At 43.1% G+C, this 27155-nt stretch overlaps 23 non-coding genes across 23 annotated transcripts; all 23 read left to right on the top strand.

Annotated features, from left to right (window-relative positions):
- Positions 1 to 3894: 3894 nt before the first annotated feature.
- Positions 3895 to 3976, top strand: trnal-aag (transfer RNA leucine (anticodon AAG)). The gene has a single exon. It is a non-coding gene; the product is annotated as a tRNA-Leu (tRNA).
- A 694-nt stretch (positions 3977 to 4670) lies between these two features.
- On the top strand, positions 4671 to 4752 carry trnal-aag (transfer RNA leucine (anticodon AAG)). Its single transcript has one exon. It is a non-coding gene; the product is annotated as a tRNA-Leu (tRNA).
- A 694-nt stretch (positions 4753 to 5446) lies between these two features.
- trnal-aag (transfer RNA leucine (anticodon AAG)) lies at positions 5447 to 5528 on the top strand. The gene has a single exon. It is a non-coding gene; the product is annotated as a tRNA-Leu (tRNA).
- A 694-nt stretch (positions 5529 to 6222) lies between these two features.
- trnal-aag (transfer RNA leucine (anticodon AAG)) lies at positions 6223 to 6304 on the top strand. Its single transcript has one exon. It is a non-coding gene; the product is annotated as a tRNA-Leu (tRNA).
- Positions 6305 to 6998: 694 nt separating this feature from the next.
- On the top strand, positions 6999 to 7080 carry trnal-aag (transfer RNA leucine (anticodon AAG)). The gene has a single exon. It is a non-coding gene; the product is annotated as a tRNA-Leu (tRNA).
- A 615-nt stretch (positions 7081 to 7695) lies between these two features.
- Positions 7696 to 7777, top strand: trnal-uag (transfer RNA leucine (anticodon UAG)). The gene has a single exon. It is a non-coding gene; the product is annotated as a tRNA-Leu (tRNA).
- A 694-nt stretch (positions 7778 to 8471) lies between these two features.
- trnal-aag (transfer RNA leucine (anticodon AAG)) lies at positions 8472 to 8553 on the top strand. Its single transcript has one exon. It is a non-coding gene; the product is annotated as a tRNA-Leu (tRNA).
- Positions 8554 to 9247: 694 nt separating this feature from the next.
- On the top strand, positions 9248 to 9329 carry trnal-aag (transfer RNA leucine (anticodon AAG)). The gene has a single exon. It is a non-coding gene; the product is annotated as a tRNA-Leu (tRNA).
- Positions 9330 to 10799: 1470 nt separating this feature from the next.
- On the top strand, positions 10800 to 10881 carry trnal-aag (transfer RNA leucine (anticodon AAG)). The gene has a single exon. It is a non-coding gene; the product is annotated as a tRNA-Leu (tRNA).
- Positions 10882 to 11566: 685 nt separating this feature from the next.
- On the top strand, positions 11567 to 11648 carry trnal-aag (transfer RNA leucine (anticodon AAG)). The gene has a single exon. It is a non-coding gene; the product is annotated as a tRNA-Leu (tRNA).
- A 685-nt stretch (positions 11649 to 12333) lies between these two features.
- trnal-aag (transfer RNA leucine (anticodon AAG)) lies at positions 12334 to 12415 on the top strand. The gene has a single exon. It is a non-coding gene; the product is annotated as a tRNA-Leu (tRNA).
- A 692-nt stretch (positions 12416 to 13107) lies between these two features.
- On the top strand, positions 13108 to 13189 carry trnal-aag (transfer RNA leucine (anticodon AAG)). The gene has a single exon. It is a non-coding gene; the product is annotated as a tRNA-Leu (tRNA).
- A 2231-nt stretch (positions 13190 to 15420) lies between these two features.
- trnal-aag (transfer RNA leucine (anticodon AAG)) lies at positions 15421 to 15502 on the top strand. Its single transcript has one exon. It is a non-coding gene; the product is annotated as a tRNA-Leu (tRNA).
- A 1468-nt stretch (positions 15503 to 16970) lies between these two features.
- trnal-aag (transfer RNA leucine (anticodon AAG)) lies at positions 16971 to 17052 on the top strand. The gene has a single exon. It is a non-coding gene; the product is annotated as a tRNA-Leu (tRNA).
- Positions 17053 to 17735: 683 nt separating this feature from the next.
- On the top strand, positions 17736 to 17817 carry trnal-aag (transfer RNA leucine (anticodon AAG)). The gene has a single exon. It is a non-coding gene; the product is annotated as a tRNA-Leu (tRNA).
- Positions 17818 to 18496: 679 nt separating this feature from the next.
- Positions 18497 to 18578, top strand: trnal-aag (transfer RNA leucine (anticodon AAG)). Its single transcript has one exon. It is a non-coding gene; the product is annotated as a tRNA-Leu (tRNA).
- Positions 18579 to 19265: 687 nt separating this feature from the next.
- trnal-uag (transfer RNA leucine (anticodon UAG)) lies at positions 19266 to 19347 on the top strand. The gene has a single exon. It is a non-coding gene; the product is annotated as a tRNA-Leu (tRNA).
- A 1470-nt stretch (positions 19348 to 20817) lies between these two features.
- Positions 20818 to 20899, top strand: trnal-aag (transfer RNA leucine (anticodon AAG)). The gene has a single exon. It is a non-coding gene; the product is annotated as a tRNA-Leu (tRNA).
- Positions 20900 to 21591: 692 nt separating this feature from the next.
- On the top strand, positions 21592 to 21673 carry trnal-aag (transfer RNA leucine (anticodon AAG)). The gene has a single exon. It is a non-coding gene; the product is annotated as a tRNA-Leu (tRNA).
- A 1468-nt stretch (positions 21674 to 23141) lies between these two features.
- Positions 23142 to 23223, top strand: trnal-aag (transfer RNA leucine (anticodon AAG)). The gene has a single exon. It is a non-coding gene; the product is annotated as a tRNA-Leu (tRNA).
- A 683-nt stretch (positions 23224 to 23906) lies between these two features.
- trnal-aag (transfer RNA leucine (anticodon AAG)) lies at positions 23907 to 23988 on the top strand. Its single transcript has one exon. It is a non-coding gene; the product is annotated as a tRNA-Leu (tRNA).
- Positions 23989 to 24667: 679 nt separating this feature from the next.
- Positions 24668 to 24749, top strand: trnal-aag (transfer RNA leucine (anticodon AAG)). The gene has a single exon. It is a non-coding gene; the product is annotated as a tRNA-Leu (tRNA).
- Positions 24750 to 25434: 685 nt separating this feature from the next.
- Positions 25435 to 25516, top strand: trnal-aag (transfer RNA leucine (anticodon AAG)). The gene has a single exon. It is a non-coding gene; the product is annotated as a tRNA-Leu (tRNA).
- The last annotated feature ends 1639 nt before the right edge of the window (positions 25517 to 27155 follow it).

The raw sequence follows: 27155 nt of genomic DNA, 5'->3' as shown, positions 1-27155 counted from the left end.
AATTCATAGTACTTCACTTGCAGTATTTTACATCTTTACTTCAATTGACATATGCATTTCTCTGACTTTTAAAGGTGGGTTATGTTCACTGATTACATTGCTTCATTCTATGTATTGTAAATGGCATTCAGAAATACGAGACTGGAGTCACTGATCCTGGGCAGGGAGACAGAGAAAGTTAGGACACAGCAAAAACGGGAAATCCAGAATCTTCCAATGTCTTACAAACGATCGGGGCTGGCAGAGAGAGAGAGACTAGATGAGGCCGAGGGCATGACAATGTCATCACACAATTTAGTTAAGATGCCATGTTTTGAGATATATTTATACAAACATCACAATGAACTGCAATGACTAAGTCCTTCTCTCTTGTGAGGAATCTGGAAGAGTCCCTGCCTCATGTGTTTCATGGACTTTTGTGGACACTTAATGAGGGGTTGTTCATTTGCAGGGACACGGGATTGAAGATACAAATGCAGACACAAATAAAAACCAGAGGATGCAGTTTAGTGCAGTGATTTATTAAGAAATAGAATAGATTAAAGAATAAAATAAAAAACGCAAAAGGTTTACCAGATGATGAGGAGATCAGTGGAGAAAACTGAAATCCGGTCAGAGGCATCCTCTCATCCCAATCATATCATCCTCCATGTGCATGCGGGTTTTGGTCTCTGACAGGGCAAACATGCTGGTTTATGAAATGGCAGCACTGGTACTTTTCTATCCAGATATGTGCTATTGTATATGAAGTGTACAGCCTGGAGGTATCATGCTTTTGTGAATGGGAGCACCTATGGCCCAGCTGATACAGATCTCCCCTGCAGGCTTTCTGCCCTGCCTGCCCTCGTCCTCCCCAAGCAGGTCACTGCTTATCAGAAGTGATGTGCTTGATGTGTTGTGAATCAATCCACTGCCTTCCATTAAAGTGGTATAGAGTGTCAAATGCAATGCAATTCATGTCTCATCAGAGATCACTTCTGTTAATCAAACTAATGAATGAATGAATCTATTAAAGATTAAACATTATTACACCTGCCATGTGCCAATGTTCTGGAACAAATTCCTGCACTGTAAAATCCTGCCACATTTATATGTAATGCACTCACATCTTCAAGTTCCTTTAAAGATGTTTTATTATCACAGTTTCATCATAAACACAATCTGTGAATTTGTTTCTCACTGTATGTGTGTGTGTCTGTGTGTTACTCACCCATCTGCTGTGTCCACCCTAAGGGACAACAACAGCAGTTTCTCTTTCTCTCTCTCTCTCTCTCTCTCTCTCTCTGTCTCTCTCTCTCTCCCGACCATACAAACACATAAACAAACACACACCACATATTCTGCCACTGGCTTTGTAATGACTTTGCCATAGGCAATTTTTCTATGAATGCTAAATATGAGGACATTTGTCTCAGCGACGACAACTTGAAGGCAGAAGACTTCTTTACACTCTGACATTCTACACAATACACTCATGCTGTGAGTTCCTACTGACATCATTCATTCCAAACAACCCAGTGTTCGTATCTAATTCATATTCAAATGGAAAAATGTGTAGTTCTTAAAGTTAGTGTGGCAGAGTGGTCAAAGATGCTGGATTAAGGCTCCAAACTCTCAGGAGGCGAGGTTTCAAATCCTGTCTGTTGAATGTGTTGGCTACATTCAGCTTATTCTACTATAAGAAGAACTCTTGTTGTTCAAAACTGCAACAGCTAAGCTCTGTAGCATAAGGAATGTCCAATGAAGCGTGCAGGAGGTAGTTTCTCTCCAGTCTCGTTTTCAAAAAAGGTAACACTGTGCACATAGCCAGTGGGGTATAAAGCAATTACTCAAGATCAAAAGACCACAAAACTATCAGCCAAGTTAAGGGCTTCAACTGTTGGGTCTATTCTGTCAAATTTTCAATTTCAAAAGCCAAAGCAAGTCACTTTCAGCAGGAGGTGAGTTCATGTTCAGAAGGAAAGGGAAACATAACAGATAACATGGGAGTGGATAAAGGATTGTTTTAGCAGAGGATGGTTTCGATCCATCGACCTCTGGGTTATGGGCCCAGCACGCTTCCGCTGCGCCACTCTGCTCTTATACACTGAACCAGTTTCAGATGAACACAGTCTATGGTTTCTTGGGTTTGCTTATCAATTAAATCAACTGGACTTGGAGAAAAAGATTGGCAAATGTGAAGCAATGTTCCTCAATGGGAAGGCTGCACAGTGTTACCTTGTTTGAAAACGAGACTGGAGAGAAACTACCTCCTGCACGAATCATTGGACATTCCTTATGCTACAGAGCTTAGCTGGCTCTTGCAGTTTTGAACAACAAGAGATCTTCTTATAGTAGATCAGCTGCAAGTAGGCAATACATTCAACTGAAACTCCATTGGCAGTGGTGGGATTTGAACCCACGCCGCCTGAGAGACTGGAGCCTTAATCCAGCGCCTCTGACCACTCGGCCACACTACCGTTAGGAACTAGTTTTTACCAAAACGAACCGGAGGCGTTCAGATGTATGTTCCACTTTGAAGACAATTGGACAATCGAATCGAAGACACATACGAAAGAACATTCAAAACTTCAAACACATAGCCAGTGGGGTATAAAGCAATTACTCAAGATCAAAAGACCACAAAACTATCAGCCAAGTTAAGGGCTTCAACTGTTGGGTCTATTCTGTCAAATTTTCAATTTCAAAAGCCAAAGCAAGTCACTTTCAGCAGGAGGTGAGTTCATGTTCAGAAGGAAAGGGAAACATAACAGATAACATGGGAGTGGATAAAGGATTGTTTTAGCAGAGGATGGTTTCGATCCATCGACCTCTGGGTTATGGGCCCAGCACGCTTCCTCTGCACCACTCTGCTCTTATACATTGGACAAGTTTCAAATGAAGACAGTCTATGGTTTCATGGGTTTGCTTATCAGTTAAATCAACTGGACTTGGAGGAAAAGATTGGCAAATGTGAAGCAATGTGCCTCAATGGGAAGGTGCACAGTGTTACCTTGTTTGAAAACGAGACTGGAGAGAATCTACCTCCTGCACGCTTCATTGGACATTCCTTACGCTACAGAGCTTAGCTTCTTGTTATAGTTTTGAACAACAAGATATCTTCTTATAGTAGATCAGCTGCAAGTAGCCAATACATTCAGCTGACAGTTGAATGTATTGTACTGTCAAGTAGCCAATACATTCAGCTGACAGTTGAATGTATTGTACTGTCAGCTGAATGTATTGGCTACTTGCAGCTGATCTACTATAAGAAGATATCTTGTTGTTCAAAACTATAACAAGAAGCTAAGCTCTGTAGCGTAAGGAATGTCCAATGAAGCGTGCAGGAGGTAGTTTCTCTCCAGTCTCGTTTTCAAACAAGGTAACACTGTGCACCTTCCCATTGAGGCACATTGCTTCACATTTGCCAATCTTTTCCTCCAAGTCCAGTTGATTTAACTGATAAGCAAACCCATGAAACCATAGACTGTCTTCATTTGAAACTTGTCCAATGTATAAGAGCAGAGTGGTGCAGAGGAAGCGTGCTGGGCCCATAACCCAGAGGTCGATGGATCGAAACCATCCTCTGCTAAAACAATCCTTTATCCACTCCCATGTTATCTGTTATGTTTCCCTTTCCTTCTGAACATGAACTCACCTCCTGCTGAAAGTGACTTGCTTTGGCTTTTGAAATTGAAAATTTGACAGAATAGACCCAACAGTTGAAGCCCTTAACTTGGCTGATAGTTTTGTGGTCTTTTGATCTTGAGTAATTGCTTTATACCCCACTGGCTATGTGTTTGAAGTTTTGAATGTTCTTTCGTATGTGTCTTCGATTCGATTGTCCAATTGTCTTCAAAGTGGAACATACATCTGAACGCCTCCGGTTCGTTTTGGTAAAAACTAGTTCCTAACGGTAGTGTGGCCGAGTGGTCAGAGGCGCTGGATTAAGGCTCCAGTCTCTCAGGAGGCGTGGGTTCAAATCCCACCACTGCCAATGGAGTTTCAGTTGAATGTATTGCCTACTTGCAGCTGATCTACTATAAGAAGATCTCTTGTTGTTCAAAACTGCAAGAGCCAGCTAAGCTCTGTAGCATAAGGAATGTCCAATGATTCGTGCAGGAGGTAGTTTCTCTCCAGTCTCGTTTTCAAACAAGGTAACACTGTGCAGCCTTCCCATTGAGGAACATTGCTTCACATTTGCCAATCTTTTTCTCCAAGTCCAGTTGATTTAATTGATAAGCAAACCCAAGAAACCATAGACTGTGTTCATCTGAAACTGGTTCAGTGTATAAGAGCAGAGTGGCGCAGCGGAAGCGTGCTGGGCCCATAACCCAGAGGTCGATGGATCGAAACCATCCTCTGCTAAAACAATCCTTTATCCACTCCCATGTTATCTGTTATGTTTCCCTTTCCTTCTGAACATGAACTCACCTCCTGCTGAAAGTGACTTGCTTTGGCTTTTGAAATTGAAAATTTGACAGAATAGACCCAACAGTTGAAGCCCTTAACTTGGCTGATAGTTTTGTGGTCTTTTGATCTTGAGTAATTGCTTTATACCCCACTGGCTATGTGTTTGAAGTTTTGAATGTTCTTTCGTATGTGTCTTCGATTCGATTGTCCAATTGTCTTCAAAGTGGAACATACATCTGAACGCCTCCGGTTCGTTTTGGTAAAAACTAGTTCCTAACGGTAGTGTGGCCGAGTGGTCAGAGGCGCTGGATTAAGGCTCCAGTCTCTCAGGAGGCGTGGGTTCAAATCCCACCACTGCCAATGGAGTTTCAGTTGAATGTATTGCCTACTTGCAGCTGATCTACTATAAGAAGATCTCTTGTTGTTCAAAACTGCAAGAGCCAGCTAAGCTCTGTAGCATAAGGAATGTCCAATGATTCGTGCAGGAGGTAGTTTCTCTCCAGTCTCGTTTTCAAACAAGGTAACACTGTGCAGCCTTCCCATTGAGGAACATTGCTTCACATTTGCCAATCTTTTTCTCCAAGTCCAGTTGATTTAATTGATAAGCAAACCCAAGAAACCATAGACTGTGTTCATCTGAAACTGGTTCAGTGTATAAGAGCAGAGTGGCGCAGCGGAAGCGTGCTGGGCCCATAACCCAGAGGTCGATGGATCGAAACCATCCTCTGCTAAAACAATCCTTTATCCACTCCCATGTTATCTGTTATGTTTCCCTTTCCTTCTGAACATGAACTCACCTCCTGCTGAAAGTGACTTGCTTTGGCTTTTGAAATTGAAAATTTGACAGAATAGACCCAACAGTTGAATCCCTTAACTTGGCTGATAGTTTTGTGGTCTTTTGATCTTGAGTAATTGCTTTATACCCCCACTGGCTATGTGTTTGAAGTTTTGAATGTTCTTTCGTATGTGTCTTCGATTCGATTGTCCAATTGTCTTCAAAGTGGAACATACATTTGAACGCGTAAGCTTCGTTTTGGTAAGAAGTAGTTCCTACGGTAGTGTGGCCGAGTGGTCAAAGGCCCTGGATTAAGGCTCCAGTCTCTTAGGAGGCGTGGGTTCAAATCCCACCTCTGCCAAAAGACTGTCAGTTGAATGTATTGGCTACTTGCAGCTGATCTACTATAAGAAGATCTTTTGTTATTCAAAACTACAACAGCCAGCTAAGCTCTGTAGAATAAGGAATGTTAAATGAAGCGTGCAGGAGGTAGTTTTTCTCCAGTCTAGTTTTCAAACAAGGTAACACTGTGCACCTTCCCTTTGAGGCACATTGCTTCACATTTGCCAATCTTTTCCTCCAAGTCCAATTGATTTAACTGAGAACCAAACCCATGAAACCATAGACTGTCTTCATTTGAAACTTGTCCAATGTATAAGAGCAGAGTGGCGCAGCGGAAGCGTGCTGGGCCCATAACCCAGAGGTCGATGGATCGAAACCATCCTCTGCTAAAACAATCCTTTATCCACTCCCATGTTATCTGTTATGTTTCCCTTTCCTTCTGAACATGAACTCACCACCTGCTGAAAGTGACTTGCTTTGGCTTTTGAAGTTGAAAATGTGACATAATAGACCCAAGATTTGAAGCCATTAACTTGGCTGATAGTTTTGTGGTCTTTTGACCTTGAGTAATTGCTTTATACCCCCGCAGGGTATGTGTTTGAAGTTTCCAATGTTCTTCCGTATGTGTCTTCGATTTGATTGTCCAATTGTCATCAAAGTGGAATATACATCTGAACGCCTCCGGTTTGTTTTGGTCAAAACTAGTTCCCAACGGTAGTGTGGCCGAGTGGTCAAAGGCGCTGGATTAAGGCTCCAGTCTCTTAGGAGGCGTGGGTTCAAATCCCACCACTGCCAAAAGACTGTCCGTTGAATGTATTGGCTACTTGCAGCTGATCTACTATAAGAAGATCTCTTGTTGTTCAAAACTATAACAAGAAGCTAAGCTCTGTACCATAAGGAATGTCCAATGAAGCGTGCAGGAGGTAGTTTCTCTCCAGTCTCCTTTTCAAACAAGGTAACACTGTGCACCTTACCATTGAGGAACATTGCTTCACATCTGCCAATCTTTTCCTCCACGTCCAGTTGATTTAACTGATAAGCAAACCCATGACACCATAGACTGTGTTCATCTGAAACTGGTTCAGTGTATAAGAGCAGAGTGGCACAGCGGAAGCGTGCTGGGCCCATAATCCAGAGGTCGATGGATCGAAACCATCCTCTGCTAAAGGAATCCTTTATCCACTCCCATGTTATCTGTTATGTTTCCCTTTCCTTCTGAACATGAACTCACCTCCTGCTGAAAGTGACTTGCTTTGGCTTTTGAAATTGAAAATTTGACAGAATAGACCCAGCAGTTGAAGCCCTTAACTTGGCTGATAGTTTTGTGGTCTTTTGATCTTGAGTAATTGCTTTATACCCCCACTGGCTATGTGTTTGAAGTTTTGAATGTTCTTTCGTATGTGTCTTCGATTCGATTGTCCAATTGTCTTCAAAGTGGAACATACATCTGAACACCTAAGGTTCGTTTTGGTAAGAACTAGATCCTAACGGTAGTGTGGCCGAGTGGTCAAAGGCGCTGGATTAAGGCTCCAGTCTCTTAGGAGGCGTGGGTTCAAATCCCACCACTGCCAAAAGACTGTCAGTTGAATGTATAGGCTACTTGCAGCTGATCTACTATAAGAAGATCTCTTGTTGTTCAAAACTATAACAAGAAGCTAAGCTCTGTAGCATAAGGAATGTCCAATGAAGCGTGCAGGAGGTAGTTTTCTCTCCAAGTCCAGTTGATTTAACTGATAAGCAAACCCATGAAACCATAGACTGTGTTCATCTGAAACTTGTTCAATGTATAAGAGCAGAGTGGCGCAGCGGAAGCGTGCTGGGCCCATAACCCAGAGGTCGATGGATCGAAACCATCCTCTGCTAAAACAATCCTTTATCCACTCCCATGTTATCTGTTATGTTTCCCTTTCCTTCTGAACATGAACTCACCTCCTGCTGAAAGTGACTTGCTTTGGCTTTTGAAATTGAAAATTTGACAGAATAGACCCAACAGTTGAAGCCCTTAACTTGGCTGATAGTTTTGTGGTCTTTTGATCTTGAGTAATTGCTTTATACCCCCACTGGCTATGTGTTTGAAGTTTTGAATGTTCTTTCGTATGTGTCTTCGATTTGATTGTCCAATTGTCATCAAAGTGGAATATACATCTGAACGGGCCCGTACGTTTTGGTAAAAACTAGTTCCTAATGGTAGTGTGGCCGAGTGGTCAAAGGCGCTGGATTTAGTCTCCAGTCTCTTAGGAGGCGTGGGTTCAAATCACACCACTGCCAAAAGACTGTCAGTTGAATGTATTGGCTACTTGCAGCTGATCTACTATAAGAAGATATGTTGTTGTTCAAAACTATAACAAGAAGCTAAGCTCTGTAGCGTAAGGAATGTCCAATGAAGCGTGCAGGAGGTAGTTTCTCTCCAGTCTCGTTTTCAAACAAGGTAACACTGTGCACCTTCCCATTGAGGCACATTGCTTCACATTTGCCAATCTTTTCCTCCAAGTCCAGTTGATTTAACTGATAAGCAAACCCAAGAAACCATAGACTGTGTTCATCTGAAACTGGTTCAGTGTATAAGAGCAGAGTGGCGCAGCATAAGCGTGCTGGGCCCATAACCCAGAGGTTGATGGATCGAAACCATCCTCTGCTAAAACAATCCTTTATCCACTCCCATGTTATCTGTTATGTTTCCCTTTCCTTCTGAACATGAACTCACCACCTGCTGAAAGTGACTTGCTTTGGCTTTTGAAGTTGAAAATGTGACAGAATAGACCCAAGATTTGAAGCCCTTAACTTGGCTGATAGTTTTGTGGTCTTTTGACCTTGAGTAATTGCTTTATACCCCCGCAGGGTATGTGTTTGAAGTTTCCAATGTTCTTCCGTATGTGTCTTCGATTTGATTGTCCAATTGTCATCAAAGTGGAATATACATCTGAACGCCTCCGGTTTGTTTTGGTAAAAACTAGTTCCCAACGGTAGTGTGGCCGAGTGGTCAAAGGCGCTGGATTAAGGCTCCAGTCTCTTAGGAGGCGTGGGTTCAAATCCCACCACTGCCAAAAGATTGTCAGTTGAATGTATTGGCTACTTGCAGCTGATCTACTATAAGAAGATATTTTGTTGTTCAAAACTATAACAAGAAGCTAAGCTCTGTAGCATAAGGAATTTCCAATGATTCGTGCAGGAGGTAGTTTCTCTCCAGTCTCGTTTTCAAACAAGGTAACACTGTGCACCTTCCGATTGAGGAACATTGCTTCACATTTGCCAATATTTTCCTCCATGTCCAGTTAATGTAACTGATAACCAAACCCAAGAAACCATAGACTGTCTTCATCTGAAACTGGTTTAGTGTATAAGACCAGAGTGGCGCACCGGAAGCGTGCTGGGCCCATAACCCAGAGGTTGTTGGATCGAAACCATCCTCTGCTAAAGGAATCCTTTATCCACTCCCATGTTATCTGTTATGTTTCCCTTTCCTTCTGAACATGAACTCCCCACCTGCTGAAAGTGACTTGCTTTGGCTTTTGAAGTTGAAAATGTGACAGAATAGACCCAAGATTTGAAGCCCTTAACTTGGCTGATAGTTTTGTGGTCTTTTGACCTTGAGTAATTGCTTTATACCCCCGCAGGGTATGTGTTTGAAGTTTCCAATGTTCTTCCGTATGTGTCTTCGATTTGATTGTCCAATTGTCATCAAAGTGGAATATACATCTGAACGCCTCCGGTTTGTTTTGGTAAAAACTAGTTCCCAACGGTAGTGTGGCCGAGTGGTCAAAGGCGCTGGATTAAGGCTCCAGTCTCTTAGGAGGCGTGGGTTCAAATCCCACCACTGCCAAAAGACTGTCAGTTGAATGTATTGGCTACTTGCAGCTGATCTACTATAAGAAGATATTTTGTTGTTCAAAACTATAACAAGAAGCTAAGCTCTGTAGCATAAGGAATTTCCAATGATTCGTGCAGGAGGTAGTTTCTCTCCAGTCTCGTTTTCAAACAAGGTAACACTGTGCACCTTCCGATTGAGGAACATTGCTTCACATTTGCCAATATTTTCCTCCATGTCCAGTTAATGTAACTGATAACCAAACCCAAGAAACCATAGACTGTCTTCATCTGAAACTGGTTTAGTGTATAAGAGCAGAGTGGCGCACCGGAAGCGTGCTGGGCCCATAACCCAGAGGTTGTTGGATCGAAACCATCCTCTGCTAAAGGAATCCTTTATCCACTCCCATGTTATCTGTTATGTTTCCCTTTCCTTCTGAACATGAACTCCCCACCTGCTGAAAGTGACTTGCTTTGGCTTTTGAAGTTGAAAATGTGACAGAATAGACCTAAGAGTTGAAGCCCTTAACTTGGCTGATAGTTTTGTGGTCTTTTGACCTTGAGTAATTGCTTTATACCCCCACTGGCTATGTGTTTGAAGTTTTGAATGTTCTTTCGTATGTGTCTTCGATTCGATTGTCCAATTGTCTTCAAAGTGGAACATACATCTGAACGCCTCCGCTTCGTTTTGGTAAAAACTAGTTCCTAACGGTAGAGTGGCCGAGTGGTCAAGGGTGCTGGATTAAGGCTCCAGTCTCTTAGGAGGCGTGGGTTCAAATCCCACCACTGCCAAAAGACTGTCAGGTGAATGTATTGGCTACTTGCAGCTGATCAACTATAATAAGATCTCTTGTTATTCAAAACTGCAACAGCCAGCTAAGCTATGTAGCATAAGGAATGTCCAATGAAGCGTGCAGGAGGTAGTTTCTCTCCAGTCTCGTTTTCAAACAAGGTAACACTGTGCACCTTCCGATTGAGGAACATTGCTTCACATTTGCCAATATTTTCCTCCATGTCCAGTTATTGTAACTGATAACCAAACCCAAGAAACCATAGACTGTCTTCATCTGAAACTGGTTCAGTGTATAAGAGCAGAGTGGCGCAGCGGAAGCGTGCTGGGCCCATAACCCAGAGGTCGATGGATCGAAACCATCCTCTGCTAAAGGAATCCTTTATCCACTCCCATGTTATCTGTTATGTTTCCCTTTCCTTCTGAACATGAACTCACCACCTGCTGAAAGTGACTTGCTTTGGCTTTTGAAGTTGAAAATGTTACAGAATAGACCCAAGAGTTGAAGCCCTTAACTTGGCTGATAGTTTTGTGGTCTTTTGACCTTGAGTAATTGCTTTATACCCCCACAGGGTATGTGTTTGAAGTTTTGAATGTTCTTCCGTATGTGTCTTCGATTTGATTGTCCAATTGTCATCAAAGTGGAATATACATCGGAACGCCTCCGGTTCGTTTTGGTAAAAACTAGTTCCTAACGGTAGTGTGGCCGAGTGGTCAAAGGCGCTGGATTAAGGCTCCAGTCTCTTAGGTGGCGTGGGTTCAAATCCCACCACTGCCAAAAGACTACAGTTGAATGTATTGGCTACTTGCAGCTGATCTACTATAAGAAGATCTCTTGTTGATCGCAACAGCCAGCTAAGCTCTGCAGCATTAGGAATGTCCAATGAAGCGTGCAGGAGGTACTTTCTCTCCAGTCTCGTTTTCAAACAAGGTAACACTGTGCACCTTCCCATTGAGGCACATTGCTTCACATTTGCCAATCTTTTCCTCCAAGTCCAGTTGATTTAACTGATAAGCAAACCCAAGAAACCATAGACTGTGTTCATCTGAAACTGGTTCAGTGTATAAGAGCAGAGTGGCGCAGCGGAAGCGTGCTGGGCCCATAACACAGAGGTCGATGGATCGAAACCATCCTCTGCTAAAACAATCCTTTATCCACTCCCATGTTATCTGTTATGTTTCCCTTTCCTTCTGAACATGAACTCACCACCTGCTGAAAGTGACTTGCTTTGGCTTTTGAAGTTTAAAATTTGACAGAATAGACCCAACCGTAGAAGCCCTTAACTTGGCTGATAGTTTTGTGGTCTTTTGACCTTGAGTAATTGCTTTATACCCCCACTGGCTATGTGTTTGAAGTTTTGAATGTTCTTTCGTATGTGTCTTCGATTCGATTGTCCAATTGTCTTCAAAGTGGAACATACATCTGAACGCCTCCGGTTCGTTTTGGTAAAGATGTTCCTAACGGTAGTGTGGCCGAGAGGTCAAAGGCGCTGGATTAAGGCTCCAGTCTCTTAGGAGGCGTGGGTTCAAATCCCACCACTGCCAAAAGACTACAGTTGAATGTATTGGCTACTTGCAGCTGATCTACTATAAGAAGATCTCTTGTTGATCGCAACAGCCAGCTAAGCTCTGCAGCATTAGGAATGTCCAATGAAGCGTGCAGGAGGTACTTTCTCTCCAGTCTCGTTTTCAAACAAGGTAACACTGTGCACCTTCCCATTGAGGCACATTGCTTCACATTTGCCAATCTTTTCCTCCAAGTCCAGTTGATTTAACTGATAAGCAAACCCAAGAAACCATAGACTGTGTTCATCTGAAACTGGTTCAGTGTATAAGAGCAGAGTGGCGCAGCGGAAGCGTGCTGGGCCCATAACACAGAGGTCGATGGATCGAAACCATCCTCTGCTAAAACAATCCTTTATCCACTCCCATGTTATCTGTTATGTTTCCCTTTCCTTCTGAACATGAACTCACCACCTGCTGAAAGTGACTTGCTTTGGCTTTTGAAGTTTAAAATTTGACAGAATAGACCCAACCGTAGAAGCCCTTAACTTGGCTGATAGTTTTGTGGTCTTTTGACCTTGAGTAATTGCTTTATACCCCCACTGGCTATGTGTTTGAAGTTTTGAATGTTCTTTCGTATGTGTCTTCGATTCGATTGTCCAATTGTCTTCAAAGTGGAACATACATCTGAACGCCTCCGGTTCGTTTTGGTAAAGATGTTCCTAACGGTAGTGTGGCCGAGAGGTCAAAGGCGCTGGATTAAGGCTCCAGTCTCTTAGGAGGCGTGGGTTCAAATCCCACCACTGCCAAAAGACTGTCAGTTGAATGTATTGGCTACTTGCAGCTGATCTACTATAAGAAGATATCTTGTTGTTCAAAACTGCCACAGCCAGCTAAGCTCTGTAGCATAAGGAATGTCCAATGAAGCGTGCAGGAGGTAGTTTCACTCCAGTCTCGTTTTCAAACAAGGTAACACTGTGCACCTTCCCATTGAGGCACATTGCTTCACATTTGCCAATCTTTTCCTCCAAGTCCAGTTGATTTAACTGATAAGCAAACCCAAGAAACCATAGACTGTGTTCATCTGAAACTGGTTCAGTGTATAAGAGCAGAGTGGCGCAGCATAAGCGTGCTGGGCCCATAACCCAGAGGTCGATGGATCGAAACCATCCTCTGCTAAAGGAATCCTTTATCCACTCCCATGTTATCTGTTATGTTTCCCTTTCCTTCTGAACATGAACTCACCACCTGCTGAAAGTGACTTGCTTTGGCTTTTGAAGTTGAAAATGTGACAGAATAGACCCAAGAGTTGAAGCCCTTAACTTGGCTGATAGTTTTGTGGTCTTTGGACCTTGAGTAATTGCTTTATACCCCCACAGGGTATGTGTTTGAAGTTTTGAATGTTCTTCCGTATGTGTCTTCGATTTGATTGTCCAATTGTCATCAAAGTGGAATATACATCTGAACGCCTCCGGTTCGTTTTGGTAAAGTAGTTCCTAACGGTAGTGTGGCCGAGTGGTCAAAGGCGCTGGATTAAGGCTCCAGTCTCTTAGGAGGCGTGGGTTCAAAGCCCACCACTGCCAAAAGACTGTCAGTTGAATGTATTGGCTACTTGCAGCTGATCTACTATAAGAAGATATCTTGTTGTTCAAAACTGCCACAGCCAGCTAAGCTCTGTAGCATAAGGAATGTCCAATGAAGCGTGCAGGAGGTAGTTTCTCTCCAGTCTTGTTTTCAAACAAGGTAACACTGTGCACCTTCCATTGAGGCACATTGCTTCACATTTGCCAATCTTTTCCTCCAAGTCCAGTTGATTTAACTGATAAGCAAACCCAAGAAACCATAGACTGTGTTCATCTGAAACTGGTTCAGTGTATAAGAGCAGAGTGGCGCAGCATAAGCGTGCTGGGCCCATAACCCAGAGGTCGATGGATCGAAACCATCCTCTGCTAAAACAATCCTTTATCCACTTCCATGTTATCTGTTATGTTTCCCTTTCCTTCTGAACATGAACTCACCTACTGCTGAAAGTGACTTGCTTTGGCTTTTGAAATTGAAAATTTGACAGAATAGACCCAAGAGTTGAAGCCCTTAACTTGGCTGATAGTTTTGTGGTCTTTGGACCTTGAGTAATTGCTTTATACCCCCACAGGGTATGTGTTTGAAGTTTTGAATGTTCTTCCATATGTGTCTTCGATTTGATTGTCCAATTGTCATCAAAGTGGAATATACATCTGAACGCCTCCGGTTCGTTTTGGTAAAGTAGTTCATAACGGTAGAGTGGCCGAGTGGTCAAAGGCGCTGGATTAAGGCTCCAGTCTCTTAGGAGGCGTGTGTTCAAATCCCACCACTGCCAAAAGACTGTCAGTTGAATGTATTGGCTACTTGCAGCTGATCTACTATAAGAAGATCTCTTGTTGTTCAAAACTGCCACAGCCAGCTAAGCTCTGTAGCATAAGGAATGTCCAATGAAGCGTGCAGGAGGTAGTTTCTCTCCAGTCTCGTTTTCAAACAAGGTAACACTGTGCACCTTCCCATTGCTTCACATTTGCCAATCTTTAACTCCAAGTCCAGTTGATTTAACTGATAAGCGAACCCAAGAAACCATAGACTGTGTTCATCTGAAACTGGTTCAGTGTATAAGAGCAGAGTGGCGCAGCGGAAGCGTGCTGGGCCCATAATCCAGAGGTCGATGGATCGAAACCATCCTCTGCTAAAACAATCCTTTATCCACTCCCATGTTATCTGTTATGTTTCCCTTTCCTTCTGAACATGAACTCACCTCCTGCTGAAAGTGACTTGCTTTGGCTTTTGAAATTGAAAATTTGACAGAATAGACCCAACAGTTGAAGCCCTTAACTTGGCTGATAGTTTTGTGGTCTTTTGATCTTGAGTAATTGCTTTATACCCCCACTGGCTATGTGTTTGAAGTTTTGAATGTTCTTTCGTATGTGTCTTCGATTCGATTGTCCAATTGTCTTCAAAGTGGAACATACATCTGAACGCCTCAGGTTCGTTTAGGTAAAAACTAGTTCCTAACGGTAGTGTGGCCGAGTGGTCAAAGGTGCTGGATTAAGGCTCCAGTCTCTTAGGAGGCGTGGGTTCAAATCTCACCACTGCCAAAAGACTGTCAGTTGAATGTATTGGCTACTTGCAGCTGATCTACTATAAGAAGATCTCTTGTTATTCAAAACTGCAACAGCCAGCTAAGCTATGTAGCATAAGTAATGTCCAATGAAGCATGCAGGAGGTAGTTTCTCTCCAGTCTCGTTTTCAAACAAGGTAACACTGTGCACCTTCCGATTGAGGAACATTGCTTCACATTTGCCAATATTTTCCTCCATGTCCAGTTAACGTAACTGATAACCAAACCCAAGAAACCATAGACTGTCTTCATCTGAAACTGGTTCAGTGTATAAGAGCAGAGTGGCGCAGCGGAAGCATGCTGGGCCCATAACCCAGAGGTCGATGGATCGAAACCATCCTCTGCTAAAACAATCCTTTATCCACTCCCATGTTATCTGTTATGTTTCCCTTTCCTTCTGAACATGAACTCACCTCCTGCTGAAAGTGACTTGCTTTGGCTTTTGAAATTGAAAATTTGACAGAATAGACCCAACAGTTGAAGCCCTTAACTTGGCTGATAGTTTTGTGGTCTTTTGATCTTGAGTAATTGCTTTATACCCCCACTGGCTATGTGTTTGAAGTTTTGAATGTTCTTTCGTATGTGTCTTCGATTCGATTGTCCAATTGTCTTCAAAGTGGAACATACATCTGAACGCCTCCGGTTCGTTTTGGTAAAGTAGTTCCTAACGGTAGTGTGGCCGAGAGGTCAAAGGCGCTGGATTAAGGCTCCAGTCTCTTAGGAGGCGTGGGTTCAAATCCCACCACTGCCAAAAGACTGTCAGTTGAATGTATTGGCTACTTGCAGCTGATCTACTATAAGAAGATATCTTGTTGTTCAAAACTGCCACAGCCAGCTAAGCTCTGTAGCATAAGGAATGTCCAATGAAGCGTGCAGGAGGTAGTTTCACTCCAGTCTCGTTTTCAAACAAGGTAACACTGTGCACCTTCCCATTGAGGCACATTGCTTCACATTTGCCAATCTTTTCCTCCAAGTCCAGTTGATTTAACTGATAAGCAAACCCAAGAAACCATAGACTGTGTTCATCTGAAACTGGTTCAGTGTATAAGAGCAGAGTGGCGCAGCATAAGCGTGCTGGGCCCATAACCCAGAGGTCGATGGATCGAAACCATCCTCTGCTAAAACAATCCTTTATCCACTCCCATGTTATCTGTTATGTTTCCCTTTCCTTCTGAACATGAACTAAACTACTGCTGAAAGTGACTTGCTTTGGCTTTTGAAATTGAAAATTTGACAGAATAGACCCAAGAGTTGAAGCCCTTAACTTGGCTGATAGTTTTGTGGTCTTTGGACCTTGAGTAATTGCTTTATACCCCCACAGGGTATGTGTTTGAAGTTTTGAATGTTCTTCCGTATGTGTCTTCGATTTGATTGTCCAATTGTCATCAAAGTGGAATATACATCTGAACGCCTCCGGTTCGTTTTGGTAAAGTAGTTCATAACGGTAGTGTGGCCGAGTGGTCAAAGGCGCTGGATTAAGGCTCCAGTCTCTTAGGAGGCGTGTGTTCAAATCCCACCACTGCCAAAAGACTGTCAGTTGAATGTATTGGCTACTTGCAGCTGATCTACTATAAGAAGATCTCTTGTTGTTCAAAACTGCCACAGCCAGCTAAGCTCTGTAGCATAAGGAATGTCCAATGAAGCGTGCAGGAGGTAGTTTCTCTCCAGTCTCGTTTTCAAACAAGGTAACACTGTGCACCTTCCCATTGAGGCACATTGCTTCACATTTGCCAATCTTTAACTCCAAGTCCAGTTGATTTAACTGATAAGCAAACCCAAGAAACCATAGACTGTGTTCATCTGAAACTGGTTCAGTGTATAAGAGCAGAGTGGCGCAGCGGAAGCGTGCTGGGCCCATAACCCAGAGGTCGATGGATCGAAACCATCCTCTGCTAAAACAATCCTTTATCCACTCCCATGTTATCTGTTATGTTTCCCTTTCCTTCTGAACATGAACTCACCTCCTGCTGAAAGTGACTTGCTTTGGCTTTTGAAATTGAAAATTTGACAGAATAGACCCAACAGTTGAAGCCCTTAACTTGGCTGATAGTTTTGTGGTCTTTTGATCTTGAGTAATTGCTTTATACCCCCACTGGCTATGTGTTTGAAGTTTTGAATGTTCTTTCGTATGTGTCTTCGATTCGATTGTCCAATTGTCTTCAAAGTGGAACATACATCTGAACGACTCAGGTTCGTTTAGGTAAAAACTAGTTCCTAACGGTAGTGTGGCCGAGTGGTCAAAGGTGCTGGATTAAGGCTCCAGTCTCTTAGGAGGCGTGGGTTCAAATCCCACCACTGTCAGTTGAATGTATTGGCTACTTGCAGCTGATCTACTATAAGAAGATCTCTTGTTATTCAAAACTGCAACAGCCAGCTAAGCTATGTAGCATAAGTAATGTCCAATGAAGCATGCAGGAGGTAGTTTCTCTCCAGTCTCGTTTTCAAACAAGGTAACACTGTGCACCTTCCGATTGAGGAACATTGCTTCACATTTGCCAATATTTTCCTCCATGTCCAGTTAACGTAACTGATAACCAAACCCAAGAAACCATAGACTGTCTTCATCTGAAACTGGTTCAGTGTATAAGAGCAGAGTGGCGCAGCGGAAGCATGCTGGGCCCATAACCCAGAGGTCGATGGATCGAAACCATCCTCTGCTAAAGGAATGCTTTATCCACTCCCATGTTATCTGTTATGTTTCCCTTTCCTTCTGAACATGAACTCACCACCTGCTGAAAGTGACTTGCTTTGGCTTTTGAAGTTGAAAATGTGACAGAATAGACCCAAGATTTGAAGCCCTTAACTTGGCTGATAGTTTTGTGGTCTTTTGACCTTGAGTAATTGCTTTATATCCCCGCAGGGTATGTGTTTGAAGTTTCCAATGTTCTTCCGTATGTGTCTTCGATTTGATTGTCCAATTGTCATCAAAGTGGAATATACATCTGAACGCCTCCGGTTTGTTTTGGTAAAAACTAGTTCCTAATGGTAGTGTGGCCGAGTGGTCAAAGGCGCTGGATTAAGGCTCCAGTCTCTTAGGAGGCGTGGGTTCAAATCCCACCACTGCCAAAAGAATACAGTTGAATGTATTGGCTACTTGCAGCTGATCTACTATAAGAAGATATCTTGTTGTTCAAAACTATAACAAGAAGCTAAGCTCTGTAGCATAAGGAATTTCCAATGATTCGTGCAGGAGGTAGTTTCTCTCCAGTCTTGTTTTCAAACAAGGTAACACTGTGCACCTTCCCATTCACATTTGCCAATCTTTTCCTCCAAGTCCAGTTGATTTAACTGATAAGCAAACCCAAGAAACCATAGACTGTGTTCATCTGAAACTGGTTCAGTGTATAAGAGCAGAGTGGCGCAGCGGAAGCGTGCTGGGCCCATAACCCAGAGGTCGATGGATCGAAACCATCCTCTGCTAAAACAATCCTTTATCCACTCCCATGTTATCTGTTATGTTTCCCTTTCCTTCTGAACATGAACTCACCACCTGCTGAAAGTGACTTGCTTTGGCTTTTGAAGTTGAAAATTTGACAGAATAGACCCAACCGTAGAAGCCCTTAACTTGGCTGATAGTTTTGTGGTCTTTTGACCTTGAGTAATTGCTTTATACCCCCACAGGGTATGTGTTTGAAGTTTTGAATGTTCTTCCGTATGTGTCTTCGATTTGATTGTCCAATTGTCATCAAAGTGGAATATACATCGGAACGCCTCCGGTTCGTTTTGGTAAAAACAAGTTCCTAACGGTAGTGTGGCCGAGTGGTCAAAGGCGCTGGATTAAGGCTCCAGTCTCTTAGGTGGCGTGGGTTCAAATCCCACCACTGCCAAAAGACTACAGTTGAATGTATTGGCTACTTGCAGCTGATCTACTATAAGAAGATCTCTTGTTGATCGCAACAGCCAGCTAAGCTCTGCAGCATTAGGAATGTCCAATGAAGCGTGCAGGAGGTACTTTGTCTCCAGTCTCGTTTTCAAACAAGGTAACACTGTGCACCTTCCCATTGAGGCACATTGCTTCACATTTGCCAATCTTTTCCTCCAAGTCCAGTTGATTTAACTGATAAGCAAACCCAAGAAACCATAGACTGTGTTCATCTGAAACTGGTTCAGTGTATAAGAGCAGAGTGGCGCAGCGGAAGCGTGCTGGGCCCATAACCCAGAGGTCGATGGATCGAAACCATCCTCTGCTAAAACAATCCTTTATCCACTCCCATGTTATCTGTTATGTTTCCCTTTCCTTCTGAACATGAACTCACCACCTGCTGAAAGTGACTTGCTTTGGCTTTTGAAGTTGAAAATTTGACAGAATAGACCCAACCGTAGAAGCCCTTAACTTGGCTGATAGTTTTGTGGTCTTTTGACCTTGAGTAATTGCTTTATACCCCCACTGGCTATGTGTTTGAAGTTTTGAATGTTCTTTCGTATGTGTCTTCGATTCGATTGTCCAATTGTCTTCAAAGTGGAACATACATCTGAACACCTAAGGTTCGTTTTGGTAAGAACTAGTTCCTAATGGTAGTGTGGCCGAGTGGTCAAAGGCGCTGGATTTAGTCTCCAGTCTCTTAGGAGGCGTGGGTTCAAATCCCACCACTGCCAAAAGACTGTCAGTTGAATGTATTGGCTACTTGCAGCTGATCTACTATAAGAAGATATCTTGTTGTTCAAAACTATAACAAGAAGCTAAGCTCTGTAGCGTAAGGAATGTCCAATGAAGCGTGCAGGAGGTAGTTTCTCTCCAGTCTCGTTTTCAAACAAGGTAACACTGTGCAGCCTTCCCATTGAGGAACATTGCTTCACATTTGCCAATCTTTTTCTCCAAGTCCAGTTGATTTAATTGATAAGCAAACCCAAAAAACCATAGACTGTGTTCATCTGAAACTGGTTCAGTGTATAAGAGCAGAGTGGCGCAGCGGAAGCGTGCTGGGCCCATAACCCAGAGGTCGATGGATCGAAACCATCCTCTGCTAAAACAATCCTTTATCCACTCCCATGTTATCTGTTATGTTTCCCTTTCCTTCTGAACATGAACTCACCTCCTGCTGAAAGTGACTTGCTTTGGCTTTTGAAATTGAAAATTTGACAGAATAGACCCAACAGTTGAATCCCTTAACTTGGCTGATAGTTTTGTGGTCTTTTGATCTTGAGTAATTGCTTTATACCCCCACTGGCTATGTGTTTGAAGTTTTGAATGTTCTTTCGTATGTGTCTTCGATTCGATTGTCCAATTGTCTTCAAAGTGGAACATACATTTGAACGCCTAAGCTTCGTTTTGGTAAGAAGTAGTTCCTACGGTAGTGTGGCCGAGTTGTCAAAGGCCCTGGATTAAGGCTCCAGTCTCTTAGGAGGCGTGGGTTCAAATCCCACCTCTGCCAAAAGACTGTCAGTTGAATGTATTGGCTACTTGCAGCTGATCTACTATAAGAAGATCTTTTGTTATTCAAAACTACAACAGCCAGCTAAGCTCTGTAGAATAAGGAATGTTAAATGAAGCGTGCAGGAGGTAGTTTTTCTCCAGTCTAGTTTTCAAACAAGGTAACACTGTGCACCTTCCCTTTGAGGCACATTGCTTCACATTTGCCAATCTTTTCCTCCAAGTCCAGTTGAGTTAACTGATAAGCAAACCCATGACACCATAGACTGTGTTCATCTGAAACTGGTTCAGTGTATAAGAGCAGAGTGGCACAGCGGAAGCGTGCTGGGCCCATAATCCAGAGGTCGATGGATCGAAACCATCCTCTGCTAAAGGAATCCTTTATCCACTCCCATGTTATCTGTTATGTTTCCCTTTCCTTCTGAACATGAACTCACCTCCTGCTGAAAGTGACTTGCTTTGGCTTTTGAAATTGAAAATTTGACAGAATAGACCCAGCAGTTGAAGCCCTTAACTTGGCTGATAGTTTTGTGGTCTTTTGATCTTGAGTAATTGCTTTATACCCCCACTGGCTATGTGTTTGAAGTTTTGAATGTTCTTTCGTATGTGTCTTCGATTCGATTGTCCAATTGTCTTCAAAGTGGAATATACATCTGAACGCCTCCGGTTTGTTTTGGTAAAAACTAGTTCCTAACGGTAGTGTGGCCGAGTGGTCAAAGGCGCTGGATTAAGGCTCCAGTCTCTTAGGAGGCGTGGGTTCAAATCCCACCACTGCCAAAAGACTGTCAGTTGAATGTATTGGCTACTTGCAGCTGATCTACTATAAGAAGATCTCTTGTTATTCAAAACTGCAACAGCCAGCTAAGCTATGTAGCATAAGTAATGTCCAATGAAGCATGCAGGAGGTAGTTTCTCTCCAGTCTCGTTTTCAAACAAGGTAACACTGTGCACCTTCCGATTGAGGAACATTGCTTCACATTTGCCAATATTTTCCTCCATGTCCAGTTAACGTAACTGATAACCAAACCCAAGAAACCATAGACTGTCTTCATCTGAAACTGGTTCAGTGTATAAGAGCAGAGTGGCGCAGCGGAAGCATGCTGGGCCCATAACCCAGAGGTCGATGGATCGAAACCATCCTCTGCTAAAACAATCCTTTATCCACTCCCATGTTATCTGTTATGTTTCCCTTTCCTTCTGAACATGAACTCACCTCCTGCTGAAAGTGACTTGCTTTGGCTTTTGAAATTGAAAATTTGACAGAATAGACCCAACAGTTGAAGCCCTTAACTTGGCTGATAGTTTTGTGGTCTTTTGATCTTGAGTAATTGCTTTATACCCCCACTGGCTATGTGTTTGAAGTTTTGAATGTTCTTTCGTATGTGTCTTCGATTCGATTGTCCAATTGTCTTCAAAGTGGAACATACATCTGAACGCCTCCGGTTCGTTTTGGTAAAGTAGTTCCTAACGGTAGTGTGGCCGAGAGGTCAAAGGCGCTGGATTAAGGCTCCAGTCTCTTAGGAGGCGTGGGTTCAAATCCCACCACTGCCAAAAGACTGTCAGTTGAATGTATTGGCTACTTGCAGCTGATCTACTATAAGAAGATATCTTGTTGTTCAAAACTGCCACAGCCAGCTAAGCTCTGTAGCATAAGGAATGTCCAATGAAGCGTGCAGGAGGTAGTTTCACTCCAGTCTCGTTTTCAAACAAGGTAACACTGTGCACCTTCCCATTGAGGCACATTGCTTCACATTTGCCAATCTTTTCCTCCAAGTCCAGTTGATTTAACTGATAAGCAAACCCAAGAAACCATAGACTGTGTTCATCTGAAACTGGTTCAGTGTATAAGAGCAGAGTGGCGCAGCATAAGCGTGCTGGGCCCATAACCCAGAGGTCGATGGATCGAAACCATCCTCTGCTAAAACAATCCTTTATCCACTCCCATGTTATCTGTTATGTTTCCCTTTCCTTCTGAACATGAACTAAACTACTGCTGAAAGTGACTTGCTTTGGCTTTTGAAATTGAAAATTTGACAGAATAGACCCAAGAGTTGAAGCCCTTAACTTGGCTGATAGTTTTGTGGTCTTTGGACCTTGAGTAATTGCTTTATACCCCCACAGGGTATGTGTTTGAAGTTTTGAATGTTCTTCCGTATGTGTCTTCGATTTGATTGTCCAATTGTCATCAAAGTGGAATATACATCTGAACGCCTCCGGTTCGTTTTGGTAAAGTAGTTCATAACGGTAGTGTGGCCGAGTGGTCAAAGGCGCTGGATTAAGGCTCCAGTCTCTTAGGAGGCGTGTGTTCAAATCCCACCACTGCCAAAAGACTGTCAGTTGAATGTATTGGCTACTTGCAGCTGATCTACTATAAGAAGATCTCTTGTTGTTCAAAACTGCCACAGCCAGCTAAGCTCTGTAGCATAAGGAATGTCCAATGAAGCGTGCAGGAGGTAGTTTCTCTCCAGTCTCGTTTTCAAACAAGGTAACACTGTGCACCTTCCCATTGAGGCACATTGCTTCACATTTGCCAATCTTTAACTCCAAGTCCAGTTGATTTAACTGATAAGCAAACCCAAGAAACCATAGACTGTGTTCATCTGAAACTGGTTCAGTGTATAAGAGCAGAGTGGCGCAGCGGAAGCGTGCTGGGCCCATAACCCAGAGGTCGATGGATCGAAACCATCCTCTGCTAAAACAATCCTTTATCCACTCCCATGTTATCTGTTATGTTTCCCTTTCCTTCTGAACATGAACTCACCTCCTGCTGAAAGTGACTTGCTTTGGCTTTTGAAATTGAAAATTTGACAGAATAGACCCAACAGTTGAAGCCCTTAACTTGGCTGATAGTTTTGTGGTCTTTTGATCTTGAGTAATTGCTTTATACCCCCACTGGCTATGTGTTTGAAGTTTTGAATGTTCTTTCGTATGTGTCTTCGATTCGATTGTCCAATTGTCTTCAAAGTGGAACATACATCTGAACGACTCAGGTTCGTTTAGGTAAAAACTAGTTCCTAACGGTAGTGTGGCCGAGTGGTCAAAGGTGCTGGATTAAGGCTCCAGTCTCTTAGGAGGCGTGGGTTCAAATCCCACCACTGTCAGTTGAATGTATTGGCTACTTGCAGCTGATCTACTATAAGAAGATCTCTTGTTATTCAAAACTGCAACAGCCAGCTAAGCTATGTAGCATAAGTAATGTCCAATGAAGCATGCAGGAGGTAGTTTCTCTCCAGTCTCGTTTTCAAACAAGGTAACACTGTGCACCTTCCGATTGAGGAACATTGCTTCACATTTGCCAATATTTTCCTCCATGTCCAGTTAACGTAACTGATAACCAAACCCAAGAAACCATAGACTGTCTTCATCTGAAACTGGTTCAGTGTATAAGAGCAGAGTGGCGCAGCGGAAGCATGCTGGGCCCATAACCCAGAGGTCGATGGATCGAAACCATCCTCTGCTAAAGGAATGCTTTATCCACTCCCATGTTATCTGTTATGTTTCCCTTTCCTTCTGAACATGAACTCACCACCTGCTGAAAGTGACTTGCTTTGGCTTTTGAAGTTGAAAATGTGACAGAATAGACCCAAGATTTGAAGCCCTTAACTTGGCTGATAGTTTTGTGGTCTTTTGACCTTGAGTAATTGCTTTATATCCCCGCAGGGTATGTGTTTGAAGTTTCCAATGTTCTTCCGTATGTGTCTTCGATTTGATTGTCCAATTGTCATCAAAGTGGAATATACATCTGAACGCCTCCGGTTTGTTTTGGTAAAAACTAGTTCCTAATGGTAGTGTGGCCGAGTGGTCAAAGGCGCTGGATTAAGGCTCCAGTCTCTTAGGAGGCGTGGGTTCAAATCCCACCACTGCCAAAAGAATACAGTTGAATGTATTTGCTACTTGCAGCTGATCTACTATAAGAAGATATCTTGTTGTTCAAAACTATAACAAGAAGCTAAGCTCTGTAGCATAAGGAATTTCCAATGATTCGTGCAGGAGGTAGTTTCTCTCCAGTCTTGTTTTCAAACAAGGTAACACTGTGCACCTTCCCATTCACATTTGCCAATCTTTTCCTCCAAGTCCAGTTGATTTAACTGATAAGCAAACCCAAGAAACCATAGACTGTGTTCATCTGAAACTGGTTCAGTGTATAAGAGCAGAGTGGCGCAGCGGAAGCGTGCTGGGCCCATAACCCAGAGGTCGATGGATCGAAACCATCCTCTGCTAAAACAATCCTTTATCCACTCCCATGTTATCTGTTATGTTTCCCTTTCCTTCTGAACATGAACTCACCACCTGCTGAAAGTGACTTGCTTTGGCTTTTGAAGTTGAAAATTTGACAGAATAGACCCAACCGTAGAAGCCCTTAACTTGGCTGATAGTTTTGTGGTCTTTTGACCTTGAGTAATTGCTTTATACCCCCACAGGGTATGTGTTTGAAGTTTTGAATGTTCTTCCGTATGTGTCTTCGATTTGATTGTCCAATTGTCATCAAAGTGGAATATACATCGGAACGCCTCCGGTTCGTTTTGGTAAAAACAAGTTCCTAACGGTAGTGTGGCCGAGTGGTCAAAGGCGCTGGATTAAGGCTCCAGTCTCTTAGGTGGCGTGGGTTCAAATCCCACCACTGCCAAAAGACTACAGTTGAATGTATTGGCTACTTGCAGCTGATCTACTATAAGAAGATCTCTTGTTGATCGCAACAGCCAGCTAAGCTCTGCAGCATTAGGAATGTCCAATGAAGCGTGCAGGAGGTACTTTGTCTCCAGTCTCGTTTTCAAACAAGGTAACACTGTGCACCTTCCCATTGAGGCACATTGCTTCACATTTGCCAATCTTTTCCTCCAAGTCCAGTTGATTTAACTGATAAGCAAACCCAAGAAACCATAGACTGTGTTCATCTGAAACTGGTTCAGTGTATAAGAGCAGAGTGGCGCAGCGGAAGCGTGCTGGGCCCATAACCCAGAGGTCGATGGATCGAAACCATCCTCTGCTAAAACAATCCTTTATCCACTCCCATGTTATCTGTTATGTTTCCCTTTCCTTCTGAACATGAACTCACCACCTGCTGAAAGTGACTTGCTTTGGCTTTTGAAGTTGAAAATTTGACAGAATAGACCCAACCGTAGAAGCCCTTAACTTGGCTGATAGTTTTGTGGTCTTTTGACCTTGAGTAATTGCTTTATACCCCCACTGGCTATGTGTTTGAAGTTTTGAATGTTCTTTCGTATGTGTCTTCGATTCGATTGTCCAATTGTCTTCAAAGTGGAACATACATCTGAACGCCTCCGGTTCGTTTTGGTAAAGAAGTTCCTAACGGTAGTGTGGCCGAGAGGTCAAAGGCGCTGGATTAAGGCTCCAGTCTCTTAGGAGGCGTGGGTTCAAATCCCACCACTGCCAAAAGACTGTCAGTTGAATGTATTGGCTACTTGCAGCTGATCTACTATAAGAAGATATCTTGTTGTTCAAAACTGCCACAGCCAGCTAAGCTCTGTAGCATAAGGAATGTCCAATGAAGCGTGCAGGAGGTAGTTTCACTCCAGTCTCGTTTTCAAACAAGGTAACACTGTGCACCTTCCCATTGAGGCACATTGCTTCACATTTGCCAATCTTTTCCTCCAAGTCCAGTTGATTTAACTGATAAGCAAACCCAAGAAACCATAGACTGTGTTCATCTGAAACTGGTTCAGTGTATAAGAGCAGAGTGGCGCAGCATAAGCGTGCTGGGCCCATAACCCAGAGGTCGATGGATCGAAACCATCCTCTGCTAAAACAATCCTTTATCCACTCCCATGTTATCTGTTATGTTTCCCTTTCCTTCTGAACATGAACTCACCTACTGCTGAAAGTGACTTGCTTTGGCTTTTGAAATTGAAAATTTGACAGAATAGACCCAAGAGTTGAAGCCCTTAACTTGGCTGATAGTTTTGTGGTCTTTGGACCTTGAGTAATTGCTTTATACCCCCACAGGGTATGTGTTTGAAGTTTTGAATGTTCTTCCGTATGTGTCTTCGATTTGATTGTCCAATTGTCATCAAAGTGGAATATACATCTGAACGCCTCCGGTTCGTTTTGGTAAAGTAGTTCATAACGGTAGTGTGGCCGAGTGGTCAAAGGCGCTGGATTAAGGCTCCAGTCTCTTAGGAGGCGTGTGTTCAAATCCCACCACTGCCAAAAGACTGTCAGTTGAATGTATTGGCTACTTGCAGCTGATCTACTATAAGAAGATCTCTTGTTGTTCAAAACTGCCACAGCCAGCTAAGCTCTGTAGCATAAGGAATGTCCAATGAAGCATGCAGGAGGTATTTTCTCTCCAGTCTTGTTTTCAAACAAGGTAACACTGTGCACCTTCCCATTGAGGCACATTGCTTCACATTTGCCAATCTTTTCCTCCAAGTCCAGTTGATTTAACTGATAAGCAAACCCAAGAAACCATCGACTGTGTTCATCTGAAACTGGTTCAGTGTATAAGAGCAGAGTGGCGCAGCGGAAGCGTGCTGGGCCCATAACCCAGAGGTCGATGGATCGAAACCATCCTCTGCTAAAACAATCCTTTATCCACTCCCATGTTATCTGTTATGTTTCCCTTTCCTTCTGAACATGAACTCACCTCCTGCTGAAAGTGACTTGCTTTGGCTTTTGAAATTGAAAATTTGACAGAATAGACCCAACAGTTGAAGCCCTTAACTTGGCTGATAGTTTTGTGGTCTTTTGATCTTGAGTAATTGCTTTATACCCCCACTGGCTATGTGTTTGAAGTTTTGAATGTTCTTTCGTATGTGTCTTCGATTCGATTGTCCAATTGTCTTCAAAGCGGAACATACATCTGAACGCCTCAGGTTCGTTTAGGTAAAAACTAGTTCCTAACGGTAGTGTGGCCGAGTCGTCAAAGGTGCTGGATTAAGGCTCCAGTCTCTTAGGAGGCGTGGGTTCAAATCCCACCACCGCCAAAAGACTGTCAGTTGAATGTATTGGCTACTTGCAGCTGATCTACTATAAGAAGATCTCTTGTTATTCAAAACTGCAACAGCCAGCTAAG

Source organism: Limanda limanda, chromosome 10 (genome assembly GCF_963576545.1).
Source record: "Limanda limanda chromosome 10, fLimLim1.1, whole genome shotgun sequence".
NCBI lineage: Eukaryota > Metazoa > Chordata > Actinopteri > Pleuronectiformes > Pleuronectidae > Limanda > Limanda limanda.
Note: the sequence above shows the minus strand (reverse complement) of the source record. Positions and strands in the feature narration are given on the sequence as shown.